The sequence below is a fragment of the Lygodium microphyllum genome, chromosome 7 (assembly GCF_053477565.2).
Source record: "Lygodium microphyllum isolate KBCC chromosome 7, Lygodium_microphyllum_v1.1.10, whole genome shotgun sequence".
Classification (NCBI taxonomy): Eukaryota; Viridiplantae; Streptophyta; class Polypodiopsida; order Schizaeales; family Lygodiaceae; genus Lygodium; species Lygodium microphyllum.
Window position 1 is genome coordinate 163049671 of NC_141141.1, and position 16011 is coordinate 163065681.

Genomic DNA, 16011 nt, shown 5'->3' on the forward strand with positions numbered 1-16011 from the left:
CCCAAACAACCCCACTCGTCGACGACGCCTCGTGGAGCCACAGGGTCTGAGCTCAACGGGGCTCTCACCCTCTGTAACGCCCCTTTCCAGGGGTACTTGGGCTCGGTCCACCGTAGAGGACGCCTCTCCAGACTATAATTTGCACGAAAAAGCCGTACGATTTCCAAGTTGGGCTCTTTTTGGTTTGCTCGCAGCTATTAGGGAAATCCTGGTTAGTTTCTTTTCCTCCGCTTAGTAATATGCTTAAACTTAGCGGGTAGCCTTGCCTGATTTGAGGTCTGAGTTGTGTTTCGGGTCGCCGAGGGCAAGCCCCGGCTCCGAAGAGCCCGATCTGACACGTGCACCTTGGAAGAGGCACCCGCAAATAGCCACCACCTCGATGAGGAGACGAACCACCCTTGCGGAGCAACGTCACCGCACGATGCTGTCGGTACATTTCAGCCAACCATGGCATCACGTCGGAGTGCGGACGACCAATTCCACCCTCCCCGAGAAAGGGGAGAGGGTGTGGGGGAGTTAGGGATGCTCAAGCAGGCATGCCCTTTGACGAGCTGCGGGTGCAAGTTGCGTTCAAAGACTCGATGATTCGCGAAATTCTGCAATTCACACTATGTATCACATTTCGCTGCATTCTTCATCGTTGTAGGAGCCAAGATATCCATTGCTAAGAGTCGTTGCATTTTTTTTTTGATCCTCCTGAGGGGAGGAATCTCAGACAAGACAAGGTTTATTATGTTCCTCCTGCCACCCCCGCGTGCAGGGAGGGGCAAAGGGTTTATCAAGGCGGCAGCGTGCCCGAATGAGCACGACGGAGGGGGATCACCCAGAGCAAGGGAGAGAGGTCGAAGGCGTCCCTCCTTTCTCCTTCACCCGCACGGTCACGGGACGACCCCAAAGCATAGCCTCCCCCACTGTTGCTGGACTCCGATGAGGGGAGAGAGGATGCTGACCGTGCCTCCAAGCGCGATCCCTCATGGAGATTCCATGGTTCACATTGTTCTCATGGATGTGTGCCAATGATCCTTCTGCAAGTTCACCTACGGAAACCTTGTTATGACTTCTCCTTCCTCTAAATGATAAGGCTTAATGAACTTCTCACAACGTCACCGGTGGCGAACCACCAACGTCACCGCAATCCGAAAACTTCATCGGACCATTCAATCGGTAGGAGCGACGGGCGGTGTGTACAAATGGCAGGGACATAGTCAAGGCGAGCTGATGACTCGCACTTATTAGGAATTCCTCGTTGAAGATCAATAATTGCAATGATCTATCCCTATCACGATGAAATTTCAAAAGATTACCCAAACCTCTCGGCCCAGGTGGTAAACTCGTTGAATTCACCAGTGTGGCGTGTGTGCGGCCCAGCACATTCCGAGCTCGTGTCGAGTCGAAAGACGATGGAGACACTCATGCATTCCACCATTTTGCGTCAATAAGAGCCCATTATGAGGTGCATTCAACCCCATCGGGAACAAGCCCCACCGATGAAGAAGCACCTTGATCACATCGTTCCATCAATTTCGGTCCATCCGTATCAATACAAGCCACACAATATTCACGACGATATTCGCCATTAGCATTGAGAACCATGGAGCTAAAACATGATATTGTTGAGATATGGAGCTCCACTCGTGATATGCCAGGGTGACCATTGTGCATTTATGTCACTGACTTGGTAGCTGCAGATGCGGTTGGTACACTGCCCATGAATAATAGCAAGATGACAGCTATCCTTATCTACTCTAGTTCGTGGCTCAGTTATTATGCCACCTTAGTTAGTCAAGTTTGGTTTGAGACCCATATATAGGGTTCTTCTATTTATCTGTACTTGAGTTCTTTTTGGCTTACACAACTAAGAAGAGGAAAACTGTTTTCAGCCTCCACCTTTGTGTGTATTCCCCCATTGTGTAAGTGAGAAAGTCACAAGTGAGACTCCTTCCTTCTCTCCCACAATCTTGACAGATCTCGCCACCAACGAGACACGTGTTCAAGGCACCGCACTTCGCTCCTCACTGCCTAGTGGGCACATGTTGACCGCCACGAGGCGATGTCCTCACAAGGATCACCACAAGTTGCTTGAGCCTAACTATTCGGCGGGGGGTACATGGCATTTGCTCACGAGACACTCCTCGCGCAACAAGACGGATGCGGTGACCATATGCCTCACCTCACCCTCCCTTGGATCTCCAAGGAGTGTTTTGATGGAGCAAGCACCACTACCCTCATAGGTGCAATCGGCTTCGATGGCAAGGCATACCTACAAAGCCCGAAATATTTTTTTTTGGGGGGGAGGGTGCGTCGTCATGGCGTGTTGACGGGAGGGGCGGCCGAATTTTGGAGGGGGAGGGCGCGTCGCGACATGGTGTGGTGTGTGTTGAGGGGGGAAGGGGGGGGCAAAATTTTGGAGGGGGGAGGGCACGTCGCGACATGGTGTGGTGTGTGTTGAGGGGGGAAGGGCGGCCCAAATTTTGGAGGGAAGATGGGGGGGCAAATTTTAGAGGGGGGGAGGGCGTGTCGCGTCGCGACATGGTGTGCCTTGAGGAAGGGGGAGGAAGACCCGTCATGGTGGGTGTGTGTGTGTGTTAAGGGGAGGGGGATGTCATGTTATGTTGGGGAGGGGGAGGGGGGCATGTCGCGTCGCGTCGTGTCCTATCATAGGGGGGATGTCATGTTATGTTGGGGAGGGGGAGGGGGCGGCGTCACGTCGCGCCATGTCATGGGGGGGGAATGTCATGTTATGTTGCAGAGGGGGAGGGGGACGCATCACGTTGTGTCCTCACATCGTGTCGTGTCATGGGGGGGATGTCATGTTATGTTGGGGAGGGGGAGGGAGGCACGTCACGTCGTGTCGTGACATGGGGGGGAGGGGATGTCATGTTATGTTGGGGAGGGGGAGGGGGCCGTGTCGCATCGCATTGTGTCATGGGGGGGGAGAGGGGGAGGGGGCGTGTCGCGTTGTGTAGTCACGTCGTGTCGCATCGCATCGTGTCATGGGGGGAGAGGGGGAGGGGGCGTGTCGCATTGTGTAGTCACGCCATGTCGTGTCATGGGGGGGATATCATGTTATGTTGGGGAGAGGGAGGGAGGGGCGCATCACGTCATGTCGTGTCATGGGGGGGAGGGGGGATGTCATGTTATGTTGGGGAGGGGGAGGGGGGCGTAGCGCATTGCGTCGTGTCATGGGGGGGAATGTCATGTTATATTTGGGAGGGGGAGGGGGAGGGGGGCGGGCGCATCGTGTCGTGTCATGGGGGGGATGTCATGTTATGTTGGGGAGGGGGAGGGGGGCGCGTCGCATCACGTCGTGTCATGGGGGGGAGGGGGGGATGTTATGTTATGTTGGGGAGGGGGAGGGGGCGCAACACATTGCGTCCTGTCATGGGGGGGGATGTCATGTTATGTTGGGGAGGGGGAGGGGGGCGGCCGCGTCGCGTCGCATCATGTTGTGTCAATGGGGGGATGTCATGTTATGTTGGGGAGGAGAAGGGGGGCGCGTCACGTCTTGTCGTGTCATGGGGGGGAGGGGGGATGTCATGTTATGTTGAGGAGGGGGAGGGGGAGCAGCACATTGCGTCATGTCATGGGGGAGGGGGGGATGTCATGATATGTTGGGGAGGGGGAGGGGGGCGCGGCATGTCGCGTAGTGTCATGGGGGGGAGGGGGGGATGTCCTTTTATGTTGGGGAGGGGTAGGGGGCGAGTCGCGTCGTGTTGTGTCGTGAGAGAGGGGATCTCATGTTATGTTAGGGAGGGGGAGGGGGCATGGCACATCGTGTCGTGTTAGGGGGGGGATGTCATGTTATGTTGGGGAGGGGGAGGGGGGCGCGTCGTGTCATGTCGTGTCATGGGGGGGAGGGGGGATGTGATGTTATGTTGGGGAGGGGGAGGGGGGCACAACGTGTCGCGTCGTGTCATTGAAGGGGGGGGAGGGGGGGATGTCATGTTATGTTGGGGAGGGGAAGGGGCGTGGCTGCTTTGCATCACGTTGTGTCGTGTCATGGGGGGGAGGAGGGGGATGCCATGTTATGTTGGGGAGGGGGGCGTGTTGCATTGTGTCGTGTCATGGGGGGGGGGGAAGGGGGGAATATCATGTTATGTTGGGGAGGGGGAGGGGGCGTGGCACGTCCTGTCATGTCATGGGTGGAGGGATGTAATGTTATGTTGGGGAGGGGGAGGGGGGCACGGCACATCGCGTTGTGTCATTGGGGGGGGGATGTCATGTCATGTTGGGCAGGGGGAGAGGGGCGGGCGCATCGCATCGTGTCGTGTCATGGGGGGGAGGGGGGAATGTGATGTTATGTTGGGGAGGGGGAGGGGGAGGGGGGCGCATTGCATCATGTCGTGTCACGGGGGGGAGGGGGGATGTCATGTTATGTTGGGGAGGGGGAGGTGGCATGGCACGTCGCATCGTGTCATGGGGGGGATGTCATGTTATGTTGGGGAGGGGGAGGGGGGCATGGCACATCGCGTCATGTCATGGGGGGGGAGGGGGGATGTCATGTTATGTTGGGGAGGGGAAGGGGGGCGCGTCGCGTCGTGTTGTGTCATGGGGAGGGATGTCATGTTATGTTGGGGAGGGGGAGGGGGCGCGGCGCATTGTGTCATATCATGGGGAGAGGGGGGGAGGGGGGGGATGTCATGTTATGTTGGGGAGGGGGAGGGGGCACGGCGCATCGTGTCATATCATGGGGAGAGGGGGGAGGGGAGGGATGTCATGTTATGTTGGGGAGGGGGAGGGGGCGCGGCGCATCGTATCATATCATGGGGAGAGGGGGGAGGGGAGGGATGTCATGTTATGTTGGGGAGGGGGAGGGGGCGCAGCGCATCGTGTCGTATCATGGGGAGAGGGGGGGAGGGGGGATGTCATGTTATGTTGGGGAGGGGGAGGGGGGCACGTCACATGGTGTCTTGTCATGGGGGGGGGAGGGTGGATGTCATGCTATGTTGGGGAGGGGGAGGGGGGCGCGGTGCGTCGCGTCGTGTCATGGGGGGGGCATGTCATGTTATGTTGGGGAGGGGGAGGGGGGCGGCCGGGCGCGTCGTGTCATGTCGTGGCTTGGGGGGAGGGGGGATGTCATGTTATGTTGGGGAGGAGGAGGGGGCTATTAGAATATCAAGCTCGTTCATGTGTGTTTGACCGACATGAGCTAGACATAGCTAGTCTGGCTAGATCAGTTAGGTACATTAAATAAGTCGGTTCTACTTCTAGTGTGAATGGTCTTTATGACCTTAGGTTATATGCACAAAGAGTGTGCTGAATGAATTTTTATAAAAAAAAGAATAGAGAGTGGAAGCATTTTGCTTCACTCTGTGTTGCTCTCTTCCTTGCATCCATGAAATCTAACAGGGGCATGGCGCGTCGCGTTGTGTCATTGGGGGGGGAGGGGAGGGATGTCATGTTATGTTAGGGAGGGGCAGGGGGCGGGTGTGTCGCATTGTGTCATGTCATGGGGGGCGGAGGGGGGAATGTCATGTTATGTTGAGAAGGGGGAGGGGGGCGCGTCGCGTCCTGTCATGGGGGGGGGATGTCATGTTATGTTGGGGAGGGGGGCACATTGCGTCGTGTCGTGTCATGGGAGGGGATGTCATGCTATAGTGGGGAGGGGGAGGGGGTGTGTCGCATCGTGTCGTGTCATTGGGGGGGTCCCATTGTGTTGTGCCATGCTCTATTTGGAAGGGGGTCATGTTATGTCATGGCACCCAACCCCCTCCCACCATGACTTGGCACCCCCACAATACGGCACACCCTCATCCCCCCCACCTCTCAAAAAACCCCCAACCCTTCCCCACCTCACCTCATCCCATCCCACCCCACCTCGCCTCACCCCCCCATGACATGGCGCACCTTCCCCCCCATAAGAAAACTCCGCTCCACCCAACCCCCTATCCCCCCATGACATGGCACAACCCTACCCTACCTCACCCCCCCACGACACGGCGCATCCTCATCCCCCCCTTCCCCTCCAACCTCTCAAAAAACTCCCCATCCCACCCCACCTCACCTCAACTCAAAAAACCCCTGCTCAACCCACCCTACCCCACCCCCCAAAAAAAAAACCCACTCCACTTCACCCTACCCTCCCCACCTCACCTCACCTCACACCACCCCACCCCACCTCACCTCACCTGCCCACGACATGGTGCACCTTCCCCCCCTAAGAAAACCCCGCTCCACCCAACCCCCCACAACCACCCCCCCAAGATATGGCACAACCCCCCCTTCCCAAAAAAAAACCTGCTCCATCCATCCCACCCCACCTCACCTGAAAAAACCCCGCTCAACCCACCTCACCCCCCCACGACACATCACACCCTCATCCCCCCCCCTCCCCACCCCACCCCACCTCACCTCATCTCAAAAACCCTTCTCAACCCACCCCACCTCACCCCCCCAAAAAACTTCACTCCACCCTAAAACCCCCCCTCCCACCTCGCCTCACCTCACCTCACCTCACCTCACCCCACCTCACCTCACCCCCCCACGACATGGTGCACCTTCCCCCCAAGAAAACCTTGCTCCGCCCAACCCCCCACCCTCCCCCCCCAAAACACCTCACACCACCCCACCCCACCCCACCTCACCTCACCCGCCCACGACATGGTACACGTTCCCCCTAAGAAAACCCCGCTCCACCCAACCCCCCAAAGAAAAAACCCCCCACTCTACCCAAGTCCATCCTCCAAAAAAAAAAACCCCACTGCACCCAAATTCGTTCCCCCCATTCCCCCACCCAAAAAAAAGCCACTCCACCAAAGGCCCCCTCCCGCTCACCCCCCCAAGACATGGAAACCCCATGAAACCCCTCCCCCCCGCCCCCACCTCCCCGGCATGGCACAACCCCACCCCCCCTCCCCCCCAAGACATGGAAACCCCATGAAACCCCCCCATGGCATGGCACAACCCCACCCCACCTCTCCTCCCCACATCACGTCACACCCTCATCCCCCCCTGCCTCTCAAAAAACCCCCCCACCCCACCCCACCTCACCTCTAAAAACCCTGCTCAACCAACCCCACCTCACCCCCCCACGACACGGCACACCTTCCCCCCCTAAGAAAACCCTGCTCCACCCAGCCCCCCTCCCCCCACGACATGGCACAATCCCCCCCTCCCCCCCAATGACATGGCACAACCCCCCCCATGACATAGCAACCCCCTGAAAAACCTCGCTCCATCGATCCCACCCCACCTCACCTCAAAAAACCCCGCTCAACCCAACCCAACCCACCCCACCCCACCTCACCCCCCCACAACACGACATGACCTCATCCCTCCCGGCCTCTCAAAAAACCCCCTATCCAACCCCACCTCAAAAAACCCCGCTCAACCCACTCCACCTCACCCCCCGAAAAAACCCCACTCCACCCACCCCCCCTTCCCACCTCACCTCACCTCACACCACCCCACCCCACCTCACCTCACCCCCCCACAACATGGCGCACCTTCCCTCCCTAAGAAAACCCCGCTCCCACCCAACTCCGTGCACCCCCCTGCCCCCACAACATGGCACAATCCCCCCCCCCCGCCTCTCAAAAAACCCCCCACCCCACCCCACCTCACCTCCAAAAACCCTGCTCAATCCACCCCATCTCACCCCCCAAAAAAAACCCCACTCCACCCTAAATCCCCCCTATCCACCTCATCTCACCCCACCCCATCCCACCCCACCTCACCTCACCTCCCCACGACATGGCCCACCTTCCCCCCTAAGAAAACCCCGCTCCCCCCGCTCACCCCACACCCACCCCACCTCACCTCACCTCACCTCACCCTCCCCACGACATGGTGCACCTTCCCCCTCCTAAGAAAACCTCGCTTCACCCAACCTCACCCCCCCATGACATGGCACATCCCCCGCCCCACGACACGGCACAACCCCCCCACCCCACCTCACCCCCCCACGACATGGCGCATCCTGCCCATCCCACCTCAAAAAACCCTACTCCATCCAAACCACCCCACCTCACCTCAAAAAACCCCGCTCAACCCACCCCACGTCACCTCACCCCCCCACGACACGGCACACCCCCCATCCCACCTCACCCCCCCACGACACGGCGCATCCCCCCCACCCCACCTCCAAAAACCCCGCTCCATCCACACCACCCCAGCTCACCTCAAAAAACCCCGTTCAACCCACCCCACCTCACCCCGCCACGACACGGTGCATCCCCCCACCCCACCCCCAAAAACCTCACTCCATCCAAACCACCCCACCTCACCTCAAAAAACCCCGCTCAACCCACCCCACCTCACCTCACCCCCCTAAGACATGGCACACCCCGCGCCCCACGGCACGGCACCCCCCAACCCCACCTCACCGCACACCACCTCACCTCACCCCCACCCCACCCCACCACACCACCTCATCACACCACCCCCCCACGACATGGCACACCCCCCACCCCACCTCACCCCCCATGACACGGTGGATCCGCCCCCCCACCCCACCTCAAAAAACCCTACTCAACCCACCCCATGTCACCTCACCCCCCCCACGACACGGCACAGCCCCCCCACCTCACCCCCCCACGAAGACAAGGCACATCCCCCCCACACCCCACCTGGAAAAACCCCGCTTCATCCACACCACCCCACCACACCTCAAAAAACCTTGCTCAACCCACCCAACCTCACCTCACCCCACGACACGGCACACCCCCCCACCCCACCTCACCCCCCCACGACACGGCACATCCCCCTCGCACCCCACCTCAAAAAATCCCGCTTCATCCACCCCACCTCACCCCCCCATGACAAGGCGCATCCCCCCCACATCCCACCTCGAAAAACCCCGCTCCATCCACCCCACCCCACCACACCTCAAAAAACCCCGCTCAACCGACCCCACCTCACCTCACCCCCCACGACACGGCACATCCCCCCCGCCCATTCTGACCCCCCCACGACACGGCGCATCCCCTCTGCACCCCACCTCGAAAAACCCCGCTCCATCCACCCCACCTCACCCCCCCACGACAAGGTGCATCCCCCCCGCACCCCACCTCGAAAAACCTCACTCCATCCACCCCACCCCACCACACCTCAAAAAACCCCGCTAAACCCACCCCACCTCACCTCACCCCCCCACGACACGGTACATCCCCCCTACCCCACCTCACCTCCCCACAACACGACGCATCCCCCCTGCACCCCACCTCGAAAAACCTCGCTCCATCCACCCCACTCCACCACACCTCAAAAAACCTGGCTCAACCCACCCCACCTCACCTAAACCCCCCCACCCCCACGAGACGGTGCATCCCCCCTGCACCCCACCTCAAAAAACCCCGCTCCACATCCACCCCACCCCACCACACCTCAAAAAACCATGCTCAACCCACCCCACCCCACCTCACCCCTCCCCCACCACGACAGGGCACATCCCCCCCCACCCCACCTCACCCCCCCATGACACGGCGCATCCCCCTCGCATCCCACCTTGCAAAACCCCGCTCCATCCACCCCACCCCACCCCACCCCACCACACCTCAATAAACCCATCTCAATCCACCCCACCTCAACCTCACCCCCCCTCCCATGACACAGTGCATCCCCCTGCACCCCACCTCGAAAAACCTCACTCCACATCCACACCACCCCATCACACCTCAAAAAACCCCGCTCAACCCACCCCACCTCACCTCACCCCCCCCCACGACAGGGCACACCCCCTTCCACCCCACCTCACCCCCCCACGACATGGCGCATCCCCCCTGCACGCCACCTCGAAAAACCCCACTCCATTGACACCACCCCACCACACCTCAAAAAACCCCGCTCAACCCACCCCACCTCACCTCACCCCCCCAGGACATGGCACATCCCCCTTGCACCCCACCTCAAAAAGCCCCGCTCCATCCACACCACCACCCCACACCTCAAAAAACCTCGCTCAACCCACCCCTATTCCCCCTCCCCACCTCACCTCCCCATGACACGGCGCATCCCCCTTCCCCTCCCCACCCGACCCTACCTCACCTCAAAGAACCCCGTTCAATCCACTGCACCTCACCTCACCCCCCCACGACATGGTGCATCCGCCCCCCCCACCCCACCTTGAAAAACCCCGCTGAACTCACCCCCCCAAAAAAAACCCCCCTCCACAACAACATGGCACATGCCCCATTGCACACAACCCCCTCCCACGATATGGAACCACCCCCCCACGACATGGCACACCCTACCTCCTCAAAAACCCCGCTCCACAATGACATGGCACACACACCCCACTCCACACAACCCCCTCCTGCAACATGGAACCACCCACCCCCCGACGGACCTCCTTAGAAAACCCCCCCACGACATGGCACCACCCAACCCCCCGGTGACATGGCACACCCTCCCTCCTCAGAAAACCCCGCTCCGGCAACCCCCCGCACAACATGGCACACCCTCCCTCCTCGGAAAACCCCGCTCCACCGAGCCCCCTCACGACATGGCACACCCTCCCTCCTCAGAAACCCCGCTCCGCAATGACACGGCACACATGCCCCACTGCACACAACCCCCTCCCGCGACATGGAACCACCCACCCCCCGGCGAACCTCCTCAAAAACCCCCCCCACGGCATGGTACAACTCCGTCATGACATGGCACACCCTCCCTCCTCAGAAATCCCCACTCCAACAACCCCCTCGCACAACATGGCACACCCTCACTCCTCGAAAAACCCCGCTCCACCGAACCCCCCCACAACATGGCACACCCTCCGCTCCCAAAAAACCTCGCATCATGAGGAGGGGGTATAGCTTGAAAGCGAGGCATAGGGAGGGACCGTGCACAACGTACGCAAAGACAATTGCGATGAGGAGAGGAGGCACGCATCATGGCAAGGCGAGGGGGTTTCCTACCACGATGTCAGTGTTGGAGAGTCAAGATGTGATCTGAGGGGATTGCCATGCCATGGTCTCAAAACAAGTATGAAAAAGGGTGGAGCACCAAGACTTCCCAGGAGGTCACCCATCCGAGTACTATTCCGGACCAAGCACGCTTAACTACAGAGTTCTGATGGGATCCGGTGTATTAGCGCTGGTATGACCGCACCATGAACACAAAGGAATTCCAAGAGCTCTTGTGTACTCACAAAGTAGCATGAGAGAGCTCAAGAGTGAGGCATGGCTGCATGCTATGTCGTTCATGCCACGGAGGATGCGACTCAACGTGAACCCTAAACCCCACGCACATGGAGGCAATGCACAAAAGATTGAATGCCGCCATCGCGTACCATTTCTAACACGAAGGGAAAGCATCCACGTGAAGAGCACCCCATGCACACATAGGTAACGACGTAGAAAAGATCGAGCCGCAGAATACATGCCATGGATAACACGTGCCCACAGCATGCCACAAGGCGGTGGGGGAGAGGGGGGCATGCCACAACATGCCATTCATACCATGCAGGACCAGTGTCCACGCGAGCACTAAACCCTATGCACATGAGATTGATTGAGTCATAGAATTCATGCCATGGAGGAACTTGGAATGCCATCGGGTACCCTTTATGACACTGAGGGCAAGCATCCACGCAAAGAGAACCTCGCGCATATAAAGGCAATGAGGTACAAAAGATCAAGTCATAGAATCCACGTCGCGGAGGGCGCATGTCCATGTGAAGAAGAGAACCCCACGCACGTGGAGGCGACGCACAAAAGATCCGAGTGTCGTAGAATTCATGCCACACTGGGTAGACTTGAAATGCCATGGATGTTGATGAGGCGAGACAAGCATGAAAACCACACTAACACAAGCAAGCCAAGGTAGGCAATGTGAAGAGAAGGCAATCAAACCGCCCACATGAGCTAGGCTAGATTGGGTGCACGGTGTGCGTGAGGACTTGGGGGCACGCCATGACACACAAGGGCCGAGGCCAAGAAAACCTCATCGAACCGAGTGGAAGGGGGACAAATCAGTGCGGCGGGCTGAATCTCAGTGGATCGTAGCAGCAAGGCTACTCTAGCACTTACAATACCTAGCCACATATTTAAGTCGTCTGCAAAGGATTCATCTCCCCAATTGTTTGGAATTTCCATTTAGAGTCCTTGAGGCGACTACTTTTGGCACCTCGAGGGAGACTCTCGACACATGCTCTCGAGGACACACAAGCGCCCCTACTATTAGTCGGGTAACAATAGGGGAGGTAGAGAGCACCGCGTCTAGCATGGATTCTGACTTAGGGGCGTTCAGTCATAATCCTACACATGGTAGCTTCGCGCCACTGGCTTTTCAACCAAGCCCAATGACCAATTATGTGAATCAAAGGGTTCCTCTTGTACTAAGTTGAATTACTATTGCGGCACCACTCATCAGTAGGGTAAAACTAAGGTCTAAACCCAGGTCACGTTCCCTATTGGTGGGTGAATAGTCCAACACTTGGCAAATTCTGCTTTGCAATGGTAGGAAGATCCGACATTGAAGGATAAAAAAGTAACATCGCTATGAATGCTTGGCTGCCATAAGCCAGTTATCCCTGTGGTAACTTTTCTGACACCTCTAGCTTCAAATTTTGAAACACTAAAGGATCGATAGGCCATGCTTTCACAGTTTGTAATCGTACTGAAAATCAAAATCAAATGAGCTTTTACCCTTTTGTTCCACATGAGATTTTTGTACTCGTTGAGCTCATCTTAAGACACTTGCGTTATCTTTTAACAGATGTGCCGCCCCAGCCAAACTCCCCACCTGACAATGTCTTCCGCCTGGATCGGCACACGAGCGTGCCTTAAGACCAGAAGCAGGGGCCGAGCCCCGCCTCCACCTCACGGAGTAAGTAAAATAACGTTAAAAGTAGTGGTATTTCACTTGCACCAAAGGCTCCCACTTATTCTACACCTCTCAAGTCATTTCACAAAGTCAGACTAGAGTCAAGATCAACAGGGTCTTCTTTCTTGATTCTTCCAAGCCCGTTCCCTTGGCTCTGGTTTCGCTAGATAGTAGATAGGGACAATGGGAATCTGGTTAATCCATTCATGCACGTCACTAATTAGATGACGAGGCATTTGGCTACCTTAAGAGAGTCATAGTTACTCCCGACATTTACCCGCGCTTGGTTGAATTTCTTCATTTTGACATTCAGAGCACTCGGCAGAAATCACATTGCGTCAACATTCGCAAGGACCATCGCAATGCTTTGTTTTAATTAAACAGTCGGATTCCCCTTGTCCGTACTAGTTCTGAGATGACTGTTCGTCGCCTAGGGAGGGCCGCCTCGCGAGGGACGACGTTTTGCCCCCGTCACTCGATCGGCATATGGAGGTCCGCCCTCGCCACTAGGGCAGCTCAGGGAAACACCCTCGACGGCCTCCGAGGACAAGAAACAGACCTCTAGACCTAGCCCTCAGAGCCAATCCTTTTCCCAAAGTTACGGATCCGTTTTGCTGACTTCCCTTACCTACATTCTTCTATCAACCAGAGGCTATTTACCTTGGAGACCTGATGCGGTTATGAGTACGACCAGGCATGATCGGAATTCGCTCCTCTAGATTTTCACGGGCCGTCGGGGGCGCACCGGAAATCACGCGACGTGTGGTGCTTTACCAGCTGCTAGACCCTATCTCCAGCTGATTCGATTTCAGGGTGGGCGGGCTGTTAAAAAGAAAAGAGAACTCTTCCCAGGGCTCCCGCCGACGTCTTTGGATTTGCTCACGTTTTCTTCCACCGCCACGTCCCGGTTTGGGAATATTAACCCGATTCCCTTTCGATGAGCAGCGCGCATTGCGCCCTTGACACAGGTCTGCCCCATCTCTTAGGATCGACTAACCCATATCCAATTGCTGTTCACATGGAACCTTTCTCCACTTCGATATTCAAAGTTCTCATTTGAATATTTGCTACTACCACCAAGATCTGCACTGGGGGCCATTTCACTCGGGCTCGCGCCTAGAGCTGTGCCACAATCCCCATGCCCTCCTACTCATTCGAGCCTTGCGCTCGCCCCGATTGCTGGGTATAGGTCGCACGCTTCAGCACCATCCATTTACAGGGCTAGTTGATTCGGCAGTTGAGTTGTTACACACTCCTTAGCGGATTTCGACTTCCATGACCACCGTCCTGTTGTAACCTATGCTTGACCTCAAATCAATAAGTTAGGATTGAAAAATCAATTTACGCATAGATAATGAGTCATGGGGACATGATCTTGAAATTATCTTCTAGAGTTAAACAAATTGGCATAAATCTAAAAATGGAGTACCCGTTTAGAACAAGTTAAATTCTAAGAAATTCACTAGGAAATTAATACGTGACCTAATCGTACGTATTGCAAAAATAAATCTCCTATACCTTAAATACTTGCCCACTTTCGCCGAAATGCAGGGTTAGTGCAACATAATTGGAAAGTGAACTAGGATTTGTCCCTAAGAATCTTACAAGGAACCCTAGGTCTAACGATGTTAGCCTAATGTAATCAAGAACAAATTGTTTCCGTGACGCCGTTCAATGAGTAGAATAAGTCTCATAGTTTGATGCGACACTTGCGCAGCAAGTGCAGAGTCATATGATCTTGTGATTGGATCACAAGGGAATGGCAAAATTCTCACAATGAGGATGGCATGTCCTTACGCAAGTTATCTTGCAAGAGGATGAATAATCATCCTAATTTAGTATCTTTCGTAAGTAAAGAAGATTGATTGGAACTAAAGACCAGCCGATAAACTGAAATAACCAATGAACTTAAGGTTTGACCAAGTTGGGTTAATAGGGTACATCTTAACCCAGGATATAGGGAACCTTGCCAAGTTGCAAGTCATCCCGGATCGAGTGCTGGATGCATTTGAAAGGAAGGATTCATTCCTTAGCAGTTTGCCAACAAAAACGATCAATGGAAATGTTTGTGCTTGCTACAGATTTTAGAGCACTATTTGGCTTTGCTTGATCAATGAATCAAAATATAAATGGATATCTATACTTGAGGTTGAAGGCCTGAAGGGAGAGGCAGCTTCAGTTATCCCCGACTGCCTGCCTGACCCTAACCAAGGGGGTTGTTAACCGCACTGGGCAAGTGGACCAAACTCGCCGCAAGAGGTCTCTCCGTTGAGCGCTACTTGGAGCAGGAGGACGCTTGGGTGCCAAGGGGGGCTCTAGTCATAAATCCCTTGCCTTCCGAGCCCTGCACAAGAGGCTAACGTGACTGGGGATGGGATCTCGAGGCCCGCATACTAGTTTACGGATGGAAACTTGGATTAATGATCCCTGTGGATTGCTGGATAGCCTTCGGGCGGATTATGGATAAGCCTACGGGCTGGACTCTTTGTATTTCAAAGATAAATATGATAACATGTTAATAAGGAACTTGTCTCACTACAACAGAAATGAGGCATAGACACGCATGTTAGACGCGCAAAGTCGGGCGCGTCTATCACAATGTCTATAAGTGCATATAAATGTGCGTGTAAATATACGTGAATTTTGCGTCTATATATCCATGCAAATAGATGCTAATATAGACGCGCCAACAGACGCACAATTATTTAACCACCTAAAATTAGCAATTCACATAATTAAAAAACCAAAGTTAATAATTATTTAACCACCTGAAATTAATTCTTGAGCATGCACATGTGCACATGATAAAAACCATAGAATTAAGAATATACATTGAATCATTGAATTAAAAAAATAGAGTTAATAATTACTTTTTCATTGCTCTCTAATGAATGGCAGTTCCTCCAGTTGACAAGCCTGATATAAGTAATTAGTGGCAAGCGACAGAAACCTTACAATTAGTAGCAAGCATTGCAATATGTATCTCGTAATTTCTCTATGTACTTGAAGATGATAAATGATACTTCCTTTTTATTATGGAAAATTCAATTTAGCTTTAAAATTGACTATTGATTCTTGAGTATGCACGTGTGCGCATAATAAAAACCATAGAATTAGGAATACACATTGAATCTGAATAAGAAAATTAAGTATGTTACAGTGAATGATCCATCTCATCTTCAATGAGATCAGCCCTTGCTAAACTATCTACTTCTAGGTCTATGTTACTAAGAGGTAACGAAACAA

General features: G+C 55.3%; 1 non-coding gene and 2 pseudogenes across 1 annotated transcript; all 3 read right to left on the bottom strand.

The window, feature by feature from the left end:
* Positions 1-520: 520 nt before the first annotated feature.
* On the bottom strand, positions 521-673 carry LOC148034182 (5.8S ribosomal RNA). Its single transcript, XR_015691514.1, has one exon. It is a non-coding gene; the product is annotated as a 5.8S ribosomal RNA (ribosomal RNA).
* A 10259-nt stretch (positions 674-10932) lies between these two features.
* LOC148034183 (5S ribosomal RNA) lies at positions 10933-11051 on the bottom strand (annotated as a pseudogene).
* Positions 11052-11908: 857 nt separating this feature from the next.
* On the bottom strand, positions 11909-13408 carry LOC148034184 (25S ribosomal RNA; annotated as a pseudogene).
* Positions 13409-16011: the final 2603 nt, after the last annotated feature.